The following is a 16,013-nucleotide window of genomic DNA, read 5'->3' on the forward strand; positions in this document are numbered from 1 at the left end:
TTCCATGTGGGCTTTGTTGCTTCTGAGGTAGATAGCCACTTGTTTACCTTCAAGCTTTTAAGACCCCAGATGCTATATCTTTTGATAGCCAGGCAACATCAGCTTTCTTCACCACATTTGCTTATTCACCTGCTTTGTCTTCAGCGGTTGTGTCAGTTTGTAATTTTTTATGATGTGCAATGTTTGGTGGATTGAAATCACTGAGCTTTGGGTTTTTAGCAGTGAGCTCTTTAACCACTGCACTAGCAGGGCTCCCTAATTAAGTCTTAAAAATAAAACCAAACTGACTGCCATGGCATTGATGCCAACTCTTGCCAACTCAGAGTAGAACTGCCCGATTACACTGCGCAGCATTTTCCAAGCTGAGAATGTTCGGAGTGTGGAAGTAGAGGGATGGAGCCAAAGGGCCTATCAGAGAGCTCTGGAATGTGAGAGGCATTCGAGCTGCTGTTTCTTGGGAAGTGTTGGGGAGATGAGGGGAAGGCACATAGAAATCACAGCAAGGAATAAGAGCAGCCTGCAGATAGAAATTGGCAGCAGACAGGCAGTGAGGAAATGAGCCTTCGTGCCCAGAGTGGTGGAACTGGATTCCGTCCACGTGCAGACTGTGCTTATCCTAGGGCCCTGATGATACCGTGGGTTTGCTCTGCGCAGAGCCCTCGGTTTAGAAACCATGTATTCATGCTTCTGACCCACAGGACTATGAGATTCTACACTGATGTTGTTTCGTTTGTAGGAGTTTTAGAGCACCAATAGGAAGCCACTACAGAACTCATGGTATGTTAAATTCCAATAACCCTTAGAATTTACATAAAGCAATCAATGACCTTTAAATGCCACACACTGCTGCCTTCCTTAGCATCAGCTCTGCCTAGACGGGGTCTGTTTGATTCAAGAATAAGGAGAAATACACATCATCACTTTTGTATTGCTTTGTTTTAAATTTTGTCTTCCAGCCTCCTGATGGCCTCTATGTCCTTGGAGAAGGACCTGTTTGCAAGGCTGTAAGAGGTTTTGTTTTGTTTTCCCTTAAAACTTTTCAGCCAATAAAAAGTTGAAAGTGGGTCCACATCTGATGTTATCTAAGCTGTGAATAGTGTCACATGAGACTGTGTTCCAACACAGGTTCATCTGAAAAAGGAACCAGCACCCGGCCTTCCGCTGAGTTTCATGTAATTTAGTTGTCAAAGTGATGGAGCACAAGCCTCGATTTAATTTATACGAAACCAGTATTGACTTGACTGTGTCCTCCTGCCAAGCCCATGGTGATTTTTTCTGGACAAGATACTCTATAAATGGTGGGGACAAAACAAAGAAGAAAAGAATGCTGGAGGAGAAATAAAAAGTAACACAAAAGAGAGCAAGCGTTCGCTAGGCACTCTAAATTTACACCGCCTCTTTCATGTCATGACATTCAAGGTTTCGGTGACCTTGTTGTACCAATAAGAATAGCACCCGGTTGTAAGGTCTTGAAAACTCATCCCCAGCATAGACCATTACAACATGCTACAGAAATTTGGACCCTCCCATATATCATCTTGGCAGGTCGTACCTTGGAGTTCAGAAATAAAAATTGACTATATTTATTGATGACTTACTGATTATTCAATTTCTTTGGAGAACAATGTGAGGAGTTATTGTTTGTTTGTTTTGGCACCTGACTGAAGAGGTTTACAAAGAGCAGGGAGAAAAAACTTAAGCTGTAAAAAAGTATGGGATCCCTCAAAATGAGGTTCTCTCAGGATATTGGGGCACGAAGATCAAAACCTCCTGCCCACTGAGTGCTCCCGGCTTAGGGGTTACACATGATCTGCCTGAGCATTAAGTGTAAGCCTGGCCTCTTAATGGGGAAATGTAACAAAGTCATTCATACTTAGTCTGTTATCTTTTTTTAAGTAGGCAGTTATTTGTCTTTCAGAGTTTTAGACAAATGCAACCTAAAAACTATTCAGAGAAAAATCTCTCTCCCAGCCAGTGCTAGTCATCTCATTCAATGGTAACTTCCGTTGTTCATGCCATTTTGCTTTGTTTTGTTTTTGTCCTTACTTCCCGAGTTGCTTCTGACAATACAACATGTTTTCTTGTCTCTCCCTCACATACACACATGTGGTCCTATACTACACAGATTTTTCACTGTTATTCTTTATTTTAAACATAGGTCGGTAATTTTTGGAAGCAATTCTAGATGGAATTCCTCTCACCCTGAATGCTGCTCTTTCCGCTTTCGGCCAAGTGTCTTGTTAAGCCTGCGATTGTAGGTCTGTGTCTTCCCAATTAGGATTAGCATGCTGACGGCAGGAATCATTTGTATTAAGTTCCTCGTTGATATTAGCCTAGCTCTTCTCCATAGTAGGCTTCCCGTTCAATAATCAATATTAGAAAACAATTCTTAATAATGTCAGAATGTGTAATTAGATACTAATAATCTAAAATAATTCATTTAATACTTGATGTCTTTATCTTGGTTTCCTCAAGAATGTTTCATAAAAAAATAAGACTTGAAACGTATTTTGAGGAAAGCATATGGCAGGGTCAAGTGAATGCTGGAAATGCATAGAAACTCACCATGTCAGTCAGCATATGCAAAGCTCTGGCCAATGAGTAGAACTTTGTTTAAGCACATATTTCCTCCAAAATATTTGCCCATGGATTCCCTTTTTTTATTTTCAAATAATATAGATGCATGAGCATCTTATGAACCATTTTCATGAACAATACAACCCCCAAAGTGTTTAGAAAAGTGTTTGTCTTAAAGGATATTGTAAAAAAAAATCATTTTTACTCAGCATGTCCGAAAACACAGAAGACAAAGCATATCTGAAAAAAATTACATAAACATGTTACTTCCTCAAGCTTCCCAAAGCTTGTTTTAAAGCTTGTTTCATCATGATAACTTGGGAAATAAAAGATAGTTTTTCCTTTATGTATTTTAATAACATGCAGAACTTTTATTGAATGTATAATAATTTTACATATAAAATACAAGTTGAAGAACTAAACCTGTTTAATAATATTCATAATTTTATTTGCAATATAATAATGTTTGTCATATTTTATTTCTAAAATATTTATTCAAGAAAACACATGTTTGCTGTGTTTACATTGTAAGATTATTTGTTCTTTAGCTAAGTCATAAGATTAGGTCATTAAGGAAAAGAAAAACTATGGCCAATGTATTTTGCTATTTTAATTGGGCAGTTTTCTATTTTTAATCATTTCATTAGGGGCTCATACAACTCTTATCACAATCCATACACACATCAGGTGTGTAAAGCACACCTGTACATTCATTGCCCTCATCATTCTCAAAACATTTGCTCTCCACTTAAACCCCTGGCATCAGCTCTTCATTTTTCCCCCTCCCTTCCTGCTCCCCACTCCTTCATGAACCCTCAATAATTTATAAATTATTATTTTGTTATATCTTCCACTGTCCGACGTCTCCCTTCACCCACTTTTCTGTTGTCCATCCCCCAGGGAGAAGGTTATATGTGGATCCTTGTAATCGGTTCCCCTTTTCCACCCCACCCTCCTTCCACCCTCCCAGTATCACCACTCTCGCCACTGGTCCTGAAGGGATCATCTGTCCTGGATTCCCTGTATTTCCGGTTCCTATCTGTACCAGTGTACATCCTCTGGTCTAGCCAGATTTGCAAGGTAGAATTGGGATCATGATAGTTGGAAGCATTTAGGAACTAGAAGAAAGTTGTATGTTTCGTCTTTGCTACCCTGCACCCTGACTGGCTCATCTCCTCCTTGTGACTCTTCCATAATAATTGGGCAGTTTTCTTAAGGCAACATATAAGATTAAAAAAAGGACATGCAGTTGTTGCCAGTGGTCTAATTATCTCCAATTGTTAAATGCAATGTCATGCAGTAATTTTGAAGTTCTCTATTATCTCAGACTGAATTTCTATCAAAATTTCCCTTAATAACAAGGTATGAACAAGAGCTAACAGCTAAATCTCCTGAGAGAAGGAAATTATACAACCTACAAAAAGAAAAAAGAAAAACACTGTGACATTCTCAAATGTTTTTCTAAAGCTAAGATTGTTCATTTCATTTAATTGTAAATAAGGAAGGTTTTACATCAAAACAAAATAAAGATCCAAGTTAAATCTTCCCAAAGACAAATAGTTATAAAAATGTCTGGCCCTGAGGCCAGACTATTAAGACAAAGAAAATGAAACTCCTAAAACTAAGAGGTGGGACTAGGACAAAGGAAAAAGTCTAGAATTTACTTTTACAGAATTTAAAATATTTTTAATAGAACCAGGTATTATTGCTGCAGTCAGGCATAAATATAGACTGACTTCAGCATAGTTCTCAACACCCAGCTGGCAACTGAGGGAAGGGAACAATGTTGATTTAAAAGTCTGATTTCAGGTGAGCTGGAAGGCTCAGGGGGAGACAAAACAAGTGGGGGAAAATGTGTAAACATCATCTTCGTCAAGACTTTTCCAAATGTTTTTGTTCATTTGGGGATGCTTTATGTCCAGTCCACTTTGGCAATCCATGTTTGCTTCTATAAGCCCTACTCATGTAAAGAAATTCCGTGTCTATCATGGAAGACATTGTGATACGGACCTTTGCCAGTGAGTGGATTCCTACCCCAAAGAGAGAGTGGATCTGCTCCACAGGGTTTGAAGCTGTCAATCATTACAGGCGCGGACATTCTCTCATCTTTCTCACAAACAGGAATGAATTTGAACTGCTGACATATTAAAGATATATTTATGAGCACTAGGTTGGTGAAAAGCTAAGCTATGAATCAGAAGGGACCCCACAGCAGTGAGTTTGATTAAGTCTTGCCCTAAATTCAGCCTCCACTGAGTTCTTTCTGACCATTATTAACTGGCTTTGTACAAAGTTTTGTCCTTAGGCAGAGCATTTGAAAATTGATTACAGTGGCTTCCCTGGCCACCCCAGGGAGAGTAATCTTACCCTGGGAGACTTGCCTGCATGTGCCTATAATGGAATATGTTAGTCTGGGTAAATAAGAGAAACAAATCCAGAGAAACTCGTATGTATATAAGAGGGAATTTTATATAATGGGAAAGTGTTTATTAAGAAAGCATCCCAACCCAGTGCTATCCAAGCCCACAAATCCAACATTAACCCATATGTCCGACACCAATCTACAATGTCCTCCTCCATCTCACAAAACACTAGCGATGACGCCGACTGTAGGAGGAAAGCCGAGGCAGTGAATTTGTAAACACGTCAGCACTGGCAGGGGTCTCCACACGGCTGCTCCAGCACCCGGGGCTGTCTTGCAGGAAGTGAGCTTTGCCAACTGAAGCAGGGAACTGGCTAAGGCAGCCACACCCTGGTCTGATCATCAGAAAGCAAGAGACCCGAGAACAAGAAAGACGAGGCTCACTGAGCCATTTATCTCTCTGCCCTTCAATTAACCGCACATGTGTTTATCGGCCAGGTTGGCACAAGAAACCTTAACTATCTCACGGAAATTACATCATTCCCAAACTAGGTGGTCAGAGGGCCCAAGCACCCCTGTAAAGGAAGCTGGCATACTTTCCTGCTTCCTCAGTCCTGCCTGCTACTAGGATGAATTGATCTGCCACCAATCATGATTTTATGATGAATTTCCTTTCTTTGTCATCTTCTATATTTAGCCCCATGGCCATGAACTTCTTGGGCTCCATGTGGCCTCCTGCTTTTGCTCGTCCTCATCCCACTGATTCATGTTTGTCATATGTTTATCCTGTTTAAGACAATAAATGTACCTCTAGAAAATACATTAGAATTTGTGGTATCTTTTAGTGACCTTGCTGGTAGTGGCCTACTACTTAACCCTCAGTGCCACCAAGACTTCAAAGACTACTCAGAGTAAGCTAAATGGCACTTTAATTCTTATCAGAGCTATAAAGCGGGTGGATAACTACGGCTAATGCTTACTATGTGTCAGGGTTTATGCTGATGACTCTCATCACGCACTATGGAGCACCTACTTGAAGTTGGCCAGCAGATCAATATTGCTTTCACTCCAATTTACGTGTGGAAAAATTAGAACAGGATGAATAAGAAATTCACCTAGAGGCAAGGACGGCAAGGCTTCATCGCCTATATATTATCAAGAGAGACCAGGTCCTGGACAAGGAATTCATGTTTGGGAAAGTAGACAGGCAGCAAAAAAGAGGCTGTCCCTCAACGAGATGGATTGACACAGTGACTTCAACACTGGGCTCACACAGAAGAACACTTGTGAGGAGGGCGAAGGACCAGCTGGTGTTTCATTCTGTTGTGCAGGAGATCACTATGAGTCAGAAGTTTATCAATAGCATATAATATTAATTTAGTACACTTTCTAGTTACAAATTTTGCATTTTTCTTCCCAAAATGTATTACCTAGGGAAAGCATAAATTATTATCATTCTTTGACAGACACAGAAATAGTGTCCAAGTAAAAAAACTTGCCTAAATTTATCCAGCTTGATAATAGTTTTACTTTAATCTTCAAGATAAAATAATTACATAGCCCCCAGAAATTGTTGATTCCTATCATATATCTCTGCCACCCATAAGTGAGTATTAATAATCTATTTTGATGCTAAATTGATATTTTGTCAAATATATATGATTCTAAGGGAAATTAAAACAAGGTTAATATTGTCTCAAACTTATTTGAATCATGGAACTAACAGATTAATCTTCTAACTCCTTGAATACATTTTGTCAATTTTATTTAAAGAAATCTTTTCATAGCTTATAGAATATCAAATTAAACCTGACTATGATCAATAGCTTTATATTAAACCTTTCAAACCATTTGTGTTCTATTGCATTTTGGTAAGAATTAAATAGGATAAAAACCCATTGCCACTGAGTCAATTCTGACTCCTAGTGACCTTAGAAAACATAGAACGGCCCCACAGCGTTGCCAACACTAGGTTTTCTTTCCTGACACTGACTTTCATAAAGGGGCTGATATGTTACACCTGCCAACCCTGGCTTCTCGAATATAGCAATGCATGGGAATAATTAGTAAAGTACCTAGTACTTAGTAAGTTCTAGATGAGAGAGGTAGTGTAAACTAGCAATGCGCTTCCATTATCCTTAACCATAAAGAAGTGATATGGTACTGGAAACAACGATAGTTTAACCTTAATGTATTCAGATTATTTGAAATCTTCTGGATCTATATAGTTTAACTGTTGTCTACTTTTCAAAGATTTTTTTCTCGAATCATTGAGGGAAACCAAAAAACACAACAGATGGTCAAACTTCAGAATAATATTTGTATCTTCCACCTCAATTTAGCCTTCCCTGCCAGTTGCTTCCATGCATAGAAGCGGACTGCTGATGACCATCTCTTTGGACACAGCTTATTGGTCTATGTTTAGTCACGTGATCTAGGGCCTGCTCTGACCTAGGCTATCCTGTCCCATAATATAGCCACTTATAACAATTTTGCCCAAACAGAAATTGTTGTTTTCTGATGTCCAGTTGACAGACTCATAGAGACCCTATATGACAGATCCGAACTGTCCCCAAAAGATTTCCTGGATCTGGAGTTGGCAAACTTTTGAGATTGAGTAGGCAATCTTGTCCCTTACAACTATTTAAAAATTATTTGAGAGACGTTAATATAGTTTTATAAACAAATGAAATCAGCATTATCTGAAAAGGAAACTATGGTAGCTTTATTTTCATTTTCAATTTTTCTTCAGAGTCACATATATGTACCCAAAGAATCTGGCTGGGGAACGGCAGATTGCTGATCCCGGTCTCTACATGATGAATCTTTTTTGGGAACAGATCGTCATGTCTCCCCCTGACCTGTGGTGCCACCAGTGAGTTTAAACAGCTGACTTTTGGTTGGTTGTTCAGTGTGTGTTTCAACATTGCACCACTAGCCAAAACCCCCGAATTCTACTTCTTCTGACTTGATTCTGGTTCATAGTAAGCCTATTTAAGGTTTCTGAGACTGGTAGCTTTGAACCACTGGCCTTACAATTGGCAGTCTTGTGGTTATCCTGCAGTGCCACCAGGCCTTTTTATAATTAGAAATAGCGGCGATAACCTAACCGCATAGATTCAGATTAGAGATAAAATTATAGTAGAAGGAGAAATTTGGTGTGGAGAGTGTGTGTAGGGGAGGTGGGGATGGAGTGTGGAATCACATGTATAGAAGCGGGCCAGGAAAAGTAGGTAAGTCCATTGGTAATTCAATTGGTACTTAAATAGCAATTCACCCCAACTCTGCCTTGGGTCTGGCTCAACAACCCTAACTATCATGTGGATCTGACTCTTTCCTGAGGCCTGAATATGTGGCAGTTCAAGAACACTACTGGTTCACATGAAATTGCTGTTTTCTTCATTTCTCTCTAAATCTTTACAATAGATTTCCATTATTGATGTAACCTTAGTGAGCTCTCTTTCTTAACTAGCATTAGAGTCTACCAAACCCAAGCTGTCCTTTGGATGTCTCTACCTGCTGGGTTATTGTTATTGAGGGCCATCGAGTCAGATCTAAGCCAGAGAGACCCTGTGCAGAGCTGCGCAGGCCTCACAATGAATGTTCCCATGCCCGAGTCCACCGTTGCAGTCACTGTATCAATCCATCTCATCGAGGACCCCTCCACCTTGTCAAGCCTGGGGTCCTCCTCCAGGGACTGGTCTCTCCTGCCCAAATACGGACGATGACGTCTTGCCATCCATGCCTCTAAGGAGCACTCTGGCCATCCTTCCTCCAAGACAGATGGGATCGTCCTTTAGCAGCTCAAGGACGGTCCCTACTCTCCAGCACCACAATCAAATGCATCGATTTGAGGAAACCCAGTCGTGGCCTATTCTGCGCTTGAGAAAACTGTTAGGGAAGCCGTCACATGATGGAGCACATTCTGACATATTTTATCTAATATATCACACATTGCTTCTATTAATGGCGGGGACACTTTTGATGGAGCAAATCACCTTAGCTACCTGACAAAGGCAATCGTGAGAGCAATTCGAGGATTAGCTGTTGTTAACCAGCTCTTCTGAAAACTTTGTCCCAGAAGAGCATCATTTTTGTTCAATGTGCTCTTAAGTATATACTGTTATGACTTATGATAAGTTGAAAACCTTTAAAATGAGGAAATAAGAAAGCCTTTAATATTTTAATACACTTTGACATTCTCACATTTAATGATATGCATACATTTCACAAGCAGCCTGCAACGTGAGACTGCTACCAAACACTGGCATATCTTTCATCACAATGGAATGTGATAGCCAAGGCTGTAAACCTGTAAATACATCATTGGCGTTTTTAAATTTTGACCAAGAAGCACTGGTCATCCATAATAGTCCCCATTTCTAATTCTATCTAATTCCTTCATTGTTGATCATCAAGTCTCCCACGTTGCCGTGTTTTAGGAAATTTGCATAGGCAGGAGGTGGTATTGGTCAGTTTACCGCATGATGGATTTCATATGAACGTGTACAGGGTTTGGAGAGGTTTAACGTGGCCACAGTAATTTCGGTGCTTCAATGCAGCTGTCGCTAATATGTCTGGTCATAAATCTTTCACTTGATTGTCTGGATCTTTTCTGAGGAAGGAGAAAAGGAAAAGAGGTGTGTGTGTATTTGCTTGGCTTAACTTTGATCTGTCTTGCTGGCTTTCATCACCTTTGGAAGAAACTGCATTTCACACTTAAGCTGTTCCACTGCAGAATGATAAGTGGTGGCCATCCTGTGGATTTTCACAGCTATACAAAAGACATCCAGGTGCACCTGTCTTTTGAATCAGAACCCAGTTAGCCCCTCTCACATTTACAAAATTGCTTTTGGGAGATTCAAACCTGGAGGCCTTCCAAGCTAGTTAAAAATAATTCTGGAAGAAAAGTGCAGTGCTGGTTCTTGGCGGGGGAAATGTGAGTAATGTTCATGGCAGCAGATTCCTTTCAGCGGGTTCTGATACCTACTTTAACTTCCAAATGTCTTGCAGAAGTTATCTTGTACTTTCAGCTTTCTTCCGATAAACATATTGAAAATGCAGTCTAACGGCTTTTTATCAATTCAAAACTTGAGCTCAAATTTAATCCCGCTGCCCTGATGAAGCCTAGGAAACTGCTAGGGCATTTTCATTATGTCCAGACCTGACCGCCGAGCTGCTTGCCGTTGCTCAGAACTCTGACAGCATCATTCATTTAGCACAATGTGGTCGATCCAGAAGAAGCCAGTGGCAGTGAACTCTGGTACTCATACGGAAGGGAATATCTGATCGAGTTGAAAAATGCTTCCCTCTTCATTCTTTGCCGAGAGATAAAGTCTCCCATCATTATGATTTTAAATCCTGGAAAATCTTCCAGCTGCTGCTGCTTTCGGCAATCAGTTATAACGGCACAGCTCCACACCCAGAATGTCACACGTGTCCATCATTAATATCTTTCTATATCTGAAATGCTGATTACTGACCGAAAATTCTGCCTTTCGTAAGGCTAGCTATATAGCAGCAGCATACTAATTATTTATTTATATAGCAAGAGGCTATTCATTTTCATTTGAGGACTAACCTAAATGAAAAGGCAAACAACTTAATATCACAAAAGATCAAGAAAATTTCAGCAAAACATAGGACCCCAGGCTGACCAATACTCCAAAACTTATAACTGTTATAAATGAATTATAGGTGAAGAACTTCAGAGGTGAAAGATTTAGCGGTTAGCTCAACTAAGGATTCCTAATCTATAGTCCTCAGATCTTCAGAAATTAGATGAACAGGGGTTGGTAATTCATGAACCATTTTCAGTATTTCCAAAATTATCATAGACATTGCAACTGGAGGGATCTTAAGGCTAACGAGAATACTGATTTCATTGATTTTTTTGGTTGGCATTATATCACCTCACTGTGGCCCAGCTTGGCATTTCTACTAGTTGTATAATTAAGTTTCTTTGTAACAAGATGATTTGGTTCTACTTATGGGAAGCAGGGCTTGTGGTTTCCCTGCCAGGTCCTTACTACCTGAATAAAGGACTCGAAGCGCCCGGACGAAGGCAATTTTCACGATGTAAGATGTGTCCTAACCTTGAACGGCAGTCCTCAGCAGCAGATAAGAACCCCATAGAGAAAGCCACGTTTTCACAAAGGACATGGTACTCCCGTCAAAGACAACACAGAAAAGTAGGCTGCAGACAAGGAGAGCGCCCCTCTCCATTTTCCGTTGATTTTCATTTGTGGGGAGGGTTCCAGTACGGAACCTGATGAGGTGGAATACATCTAAGGTCATCAAAGCTGGTGGTTAGGCCACAAACGAACCCTCTAAACAAAGCTTGAAGCAGGTGTCTTCTCTGAACGTGTGCGCTGTGGCCACTGGCTTTTGCTAATGGAACACACGTTCCATGCAGGTCCCAGAATCCTCTGCTCTTGGTCTCCTGGGAGCCAGCCTTTAGGGGAGCAATCAGAAAAGAGTTAAGGCACTCACAGGCCTCATAGATAGTGTTAGCTTCTTCCACAGGAGACGAGATGGGTTCATTTGTTGAGGCACAGGATTAACCTTGGTTGATGACATGTTATATGCTGGCTAGGTATTAAGATCTCACCCTGGAAAACACACATGATCTGTCCTCATGGAGCTTATGTTCAGGTAGAGGAATATATATATCAAACATATAGTCACCAACCTAGTACCTACAACTATAAGTGCAGTGAAGTAGAAATGCTAGATGGTATAAGATAATATAACCAATAGCATCTAATCCTTTCTAGGGCTATGGAAAGGCTTCCCTATGGAATGGAATTGTGAGTTTTGATAAAGGTTAGGCATGTAACTGATCACCCACACTGGGATGCTTTAGAGAAAGTCCCAGGGGTCCTCTAGTCTCTATTGATGCATAAATTTAGTCTTTTTTTTTTTTTTTGGTATGAATTTGAGTTCTGTTCATTTTTCTCTCATCCAATCCAGAATCTTCTACCGTGTCCTTCATCAGATTAGTAGCTGCATACTATCCAGTTCTTCTGACCCTAGTAGGCTTCTTGACCCACTCGGTAAGTTTTACAGTCATTTGTTTAAGGAATGAACTACTTAGTGGTTTAGCTTCATAAGTTGGCTCATGGGAAATGATTTATACATTTCTAACATGAGGTCACCACTTGCCAGATACGAGTTTCCTGCAAGATCACAAGTCTAGTGAAGAGCTTGAATGGAAGAAAGGAAATTCCTGGTGGAATAAATTGAATGTAATTCTGTTTCAGAGGATAGAGTTTGAGTTGGTGCTCACTAGAAAACATCTACTAGAACATGGACAATAGCTAAACAAAGCGCTGCTACACAAAGAAACTCCATGCCATTGAGTTAATGCTGACTTAGAGGGACCCCGGTGCATTTCTGAGATGGAAATTGCTTATGGCAGTAGAAAGCCCAGTTTTTCTCCCAAGGAACTGCTGGTGGTTTTGAACTTCTGACCATGTGGATTGTAGCCCAAGGCATAACCACAACACCGGATGGAGCTGGTACAAGTGCTTGCAACTTTACATCATTGGGTGAAAGGATGAGAGCTTTCCAAGGGGCTTCAGACTTGACTTACTACTGAGGGTAATTCAACTTGACTGGCTACTAGATATTAGGCATTCTTGATAACTATTGAAAGGCCTTGATACTTCTGAAAGATGAAAAAGAGGAGAAATTTTGAAGCTCACATCTTACTTACATAATGCATTAGCTCCAGACCACCAGAGAGAACACTTCAACACACACACACTTGCTTGGCACCCTTTCTCATCCAATCAAATCTTCTCTGCACAGAGTGAACTTTGTAAACACTATTCTTCATTTGTTTGTACTTCAATTTGACTTCCGTACTTTCATTTTCAGCAAGCTATTAAATATCATTAATAGTCTGCAATTTCAATAGTTTATTCTTTAGATAAGAACCTGATACTTAGGTTAATGAGAAATTGCCTTTTAAAAAAGACTAATCGTATTTTGCCCATTAGTTATAAATAAACATTTGAAAATGTTCCCTCCACATGGGCTGAACATTTAACTTGCTCATGTTAAAAATGTGTGTCCTATTCTCTGCTGGTGAATGAACATAAAAGGGAGAGGTGATAAACATCTAGCCTACATTTCTCTATTTGTCCTCTCTTTTCATCTTTGGAAGGAAAGGGCAAAGCTATATTTGACTGCAAATAGTTTAGTTAAAAGGCTCAAAGTTGTAGTTATAGGATATACCAAATATCAAACGCTTATTCTTTATTAATTTAATTTCTGTGTGTGACCATACCTAATATGTTAAACTATAGTCTGGTACAGCCATACCTTGGAAACCTTCCTCCACCAGAACCCCCCATGTGAGAAAGCATTTACTGGCTGTGCTGGCTGTGGCTTTGCTATATGTTGCTTCCTTATAACAACCAACAATCATATAAAATAGAAAAAGCCACGCTGTTGCCGGATCCGTTTAAAGTTAGTGTCTCATGCTCTCAAATATAATAACCCTGCATTCCAAGCCAGTAGCCTTCACCAATGGTTCTATTTCATCAATGGTTGTTATTTTTCAGGTTGAAGCTTCAATTAGAGATTTCATTTTAAATTATGTAAACAGTCAACATTCTTGGCTACTAACTGAAAAATTGGCAGTACGAGTCTATCAAAAATCTTCTCAGACACAAAGGCCTGACTATCTTCTGTGGGAAAATAAGACATTAGGAACCCCAAGCAGCACAATTCCACGCTGACACTCCTGGGATCACCATGAGTTGAGATAGACTTAAGGACAACTGGCTGTCTAGAGAAAAACAACAACACTGCCATCAAGTCCATGCTGCGCCGCAGCAGCCTTATAGGACATGGCAGGACTTCCCCTGTGAGTTTCTGTGTCACGAAGTTCTTACTGGAGATGAACGCTCCATCTGTCTCCCTTGGAGCAGCTGGTGGTTTCAAACTACTGACCTTGGTGATAGCACCCCAATGTGTAACCACTATACCACTAGGGCTCCTAGAGGGTTCATTAAAAAGCATCCCCCCAGGATTCACCTGCAGATGGTCTGGAGTAGTCCTCAAGAATCTACATTGCTATCTTTCCAGATGATGCTCAAGTGGTACCTCACGTGCTGTGCTTTGAGCATTACTGACCTACATTATTGCAGGTGGGAAGCAGAATTGGATTTGTCTTCATGTTTACTATATACTAGGCATAGGCTAGATTTAATGTTATGTTACATTGCTTGATTCACAAAACATCATATATTAAATAATATTAAATTTGTTTTATAGCTTCAGAGAGTTTACTTAACATGGCACAGTACATTTGTAAGAAACAGATTCCAAACAACCAGTGCTGGATACTACTGAAGGCTGGGGCTTTCTCTATTATTGCAGCTATTTAGTATGACAAAGCAATAATATTAATTACTTAAAACAACAGTGACAAAGCTTTCCAGGACAGGCTTTTAAATAGAAGAAAAAGGTTTCCAGGTTCACCAAATTTAATAAATAAAACTACTCCATTTACCGAGTCTTCCTTTAATGAAAGTTTGATGTCAGTTCAGACTCTTAGGACCTCGGTGGTCAACTTCTCAGCCAATCACAGATCTTGGTATAATGTAGGCCAAACCGTGCCCCCTGTGTACTTACACAGCCTTTCACACAGTTCAAGGGCTTTTAGATACATTATCTTATTTTATTCCTCTAACAACATTAATAGATCACACAAAATGGATGACGTCTTTGTCTTCCAGGACCAAAAATCACAACAGGGGTCTCACTCTACTGCTTAATTCAGAGGAATCATCATCTCGGCCCTTTGATTCTCAGAAGCAGAAGTGATTGAAGCTGTTCCCTGGCCCTGTGGGTGTGGTGGTTTGGTGTCCCTGTGTAACCTCCGGTCTTTAGCCTCCGTCCCTGGGAGCCAGTCTACCCAGAAAAACACAACATTAATAGGGAATTAGGCTGAAATGCCTTGACATTGTTTTTCTCTGGGAAACCCAGTAATTGCTGAAAAGAAGTGTTTTCCAATTACTCAAATTTAAGCATTTCATTTCATGAAGATGATATCTTGAATTCATCCTGTTTCCCACTTTAAAATTGTGGCTTTCTATCCTTTGTGCTGTACATATAATAGTTATATTAAATTTAAAGTGTTACAGTTAAAATGGCTAATTTATCCCTGCATCCATTCGAAGCAATTTTATCCTAATGCAATGTCTTTACACACGACCACAGACTTCTCCCAAGAGCCTTTTGACAATAGCGTTTCAAAGAATCAGCGGAGCCCAAGCTTGGCTGTGAACTGCTGGCAGAGGCACCACTTCCAGGGCACGCCGGCTGCACCAGGAAGCAGCCGGCCACAGGTGATTGGCTTGACCCTGCGTCAAAGTCAGCACCGAGAAAGAGAGAGAGGAAATCGAATCATCCCAGCCCCTCAAATATCTATATTGTAATTTCTCATCCACTTCCAATGTATGAATGCATGAGGGGAAGTGGGTTAGGAGCTTAGTGGTTGTCCGCCTAGAGGAACTGAAGGGGAAGACATGGAGAGAGAGATTTTCTGCCACTAAATAACGGCACGGTTTGCCAAAGCACATATTGCACCGTGTACATTTAAAAAGCTGCTTGGTTTCTTGAGGAACAAGTTGGACCAGATGACTTTATTTCTCAGCTGAAATTATTTTGTAGCAGGATCAGGCAACAGTTCATTTTATTTCAGTGTCTTCACTCATCAAATAAATGGGAAAACAAAAACTGATCTGGATTTTGAGATGTTGTCAGAGCAAATTAGATCATGATTATTATTTAATAAATCAAATGGCTGTATGACACGTTGGCCTCCTTTGGAAAAGATGCGATGGTAATGCTCGACATGGGCTTTTGATATGCTCAGCATCACCCAAATGTACAGCAAAATGCACTTCTTTTGAAATCTATTAACACCTTGGACAGTGGTCATATAAATATTGGAGGAAAAAATAAGCAAAGGAGATGATAATTATCTAAAAGTAAATCAAGTGTATAGATTTTACTTTAAAATAAGAGGTGAATTAGTTGAAACTCAGGACCAGTGGTA

At 40.1% G+C, this 16,013-nt stretch overlaps 1 protein-coding gene across 23 annotated transcripts in view; it reads right to left on the bottom strand.

Annotated features, from left to right (window-relative positions):
* NRXN1 (neurexin 1) overlaps nucleotides 1–16,013 on the bottom strand; it is a 1,284,195-nt gene that overhangs the window by 916,126 nt on the left and 352,056 nt on the right. The window lies entirely within an intron of this gene.

The sequence above is a fragment of the Echinops telfairi genome, unplaced genomic scaffold (assembly GCF_000313985.2).
Source record: "Echinops telfairi isolate 266 unplaced genomic scaffold, ASM31398v2 ScPeMD7_7475;HRSCAF=8513, whole genome shotgun sequence".
In the NCBI taxonomy this organism is placed as follows: Eukaryota; Metazoa; Chordata; class Mammalia; order Afrosoricida; family Tenrecidae; genus Echinops; species Echinops telfairi.